Source organism: Penaeus monodon, chromosome 4 (assembly GCF_015228065.2).
Source record: "Penaeus monodon isolate SGIC_2016 chromosome 4, NSTDA_Pmon_1, whole genome shotgun sequence".
Taxonomy (NCBI): Eukaryota; Metazoa; Arthropoda; class Malacostraca; order Decapoda; family Penaeidae; genus Penaeus; species Penaeus monodon.
The window spans coordinates 1,928,413-1,930,576 of record NC_051389.1 but is presented as its reverse complement, the minus strand read 5'-3'; the positions used below and the strand labels follow the sequence as shown (position 1 = coordinate 1,930,576).

Sequence of the window (2,164 nt, the reverse complement as noted above, 5' to 3'; positions counted from 1 at the left end):
GTGTGTGTGTGTGTGTGTGGTGTGTGTGTGTGTGTGTGTGTGTGTGTGTGTGTGTGTGGTGTGTGTGTGTGTGTGTGTGTGTGTGTGTGTGTGTGAATGCATGCATGTGTGTGTGTGTGTGTGTGTGTGTGTATGTGTGTGTGTGTGTGTGTGTGAATGCATGCATGTGTGTATGTGTGTGTGTGTGCACACGCATCATTATCATTATTACTATGGTGATTTTCTAGAATAATTCCACATTGCAAAATCCTCTGAATAAAGGATATATGTATATATACTGTTTCCTTCTGATCTGCAGCCACCCCTACCCTGTTTCTGGAATTCTCGACCAGCAGGATTCAGCCCAAAAAGGTTCAAGTGACGTGCCTTGCCAGCCATGCCACGGTCCAGCCGAGGGAGAGGATTCCCAACACAAACCTCTCTCACCACTCATGCATTCCCTGAGTTGCTGATCAAGACAGGGAAGTGTTTGGGGCCTATTTTGGCTTATTTCATTAATTTCCCCGGCTATTACTGTGATATTTGGCTAGCAGATATTAATCAGAGTGCATGGATACCAAATGTAATGGCCTTGAAGACAGACCCAGGCTAAAAATCTAACATTATCACTGATACTGACAATAACATTTCCTTTTTATCACTGACATAAGGTAGTAAAATCAAGATTTTTAGCGCAAATTCTGGCGTGAAAACTCACTTATTAAACATCTGCTGACTTAGATTCCTGTATTTCTAGCACGGTAAAAAAAAAAAAAAAAGGCCATTATTGTTAAAATGATACCCAATTAAAGAAAAAAATCAGCCAAGCAAAGTGGTGATTATCCTTCACTGTTTTTCCAATCCTTCTGCAATCCTCTTGGTAAAATCATGCCAGAAGCAAATGAATTTCCAAAATCTGAGTTTTTGTTCATGAAAAAAAAAAGAAAAAAAAAAAATTCCATGCTGTTGACACCGAGGCGCCAATTGGGCATAAAATATAATAATTTCTCCTCCTAATTTCATTTTCTAACTGTTCAAATCCGCACAGTTCCTCATAAATTCCCGTTGGCACACATCCGCAAGACCAAAAAACCCACTTACTGAAAAAAACAAGAATAAATATACTCAAAATTGCCTCGGATTCCCAACCCGCCTGAACAACGAACCGCCTATTACGTCATATAAAACGCCATTCACAAACACCACGCCCATTATACCACACCCACAGAACAGGCCAAACATTCCTTGAGACCCGTACGTATATCCCGAGCTCTAAACCCCCGAAATACACCGACCTTTGGCAGAAACCGAGCATAAAACACCGGACACACACTCTGGTCACCTTTCCACCATAACAACAAATCCTCCGTCGTAGAAAACGGGCCGCGTGGGGGGGACGACGCTATTATATCTTAGTTTTTTTTTTTTTTTTTAGGTATTTTTGTTAATGGTGATCGGTATTTTGTTAATGGTGATCGGTATTTTGTTAATGGTTACAACTTTTTTTTTAATGTTGATCGACACATATTTTTTGTTTATGGTGTTTGTTGCACTTGAAGTATTATCCTTTATTTTTTAAATATTGCTTATCGGTCCATTATTAATATTAGTTACTTGCATTGGCTACTGTGTTCTCTATCTTCAAAATTATTAATAATCAACCCATCTTTATTAATATTATTAATAGCACTATTGCTGTTTTTATCATTTTCACTGTTAGGTTATCATTGTCACAACTACTATCATTACGAGTGCCACTGTATGCCGGCACCCATCCCGGGTAAATGGGGAGGGAGGGCGTTAGGAAGGACAGTCACTGAACTTTCACTTCACTGAAAGCTCATTGAAACAAGGCAGTACCAATGATGAATAAAAGCCGAAGAATATCGAATAAAGTCAGGGCGTATCCCGTTATAAGCGATGCACAAGGATCGCGCCCGACCTCTGTGGAGATGGTGGCTTAAGGAGCTAGGTCCCGTTGCCGTCAGGAGAGGCCTGAATGTTGGAGACTTAATGGGTCGAGGGAGAGAGGTAGTGAGGCTGATGAAGAGGAGGAGGAGTGACAGAATGTGTGTGCAGGAGAGCAAGATGGAGGGGCAACGAGACGAGGGAATTTGGAGATGGATATAAACTGTACTGTAGCAGAAGGATGGAGTAGGGTTGGGAAATGAAAGCATGTGTGACA

At 41.1% G+C, this 2,164-nt stretch overlaps 1 protein-coding gene across 1 annotated transcript in view; it reads right to left on the bottom strand.

Annotated features, from left to right (window-relative positions):
• Nucleotides 1-1,395, bottom strand: part of LOC119568115 (COP9 signalosome complex subunit 6-like) — a 7,833-nt gene extending 6,438 nt beyond the window's left edge. Inside the window, exon 1 of the mRNA XM_037916514.1 lies at nt 1,275-1,395. The gene's annotated coding sequence lies outside the window, so the exon portion shown is untranslated. The remainder of the gene's footprint in view (nt 1-1,274) is intronic.
• Between the last annotated feature and the right edge of the window lie 769 nt (nt 1,396-2,164).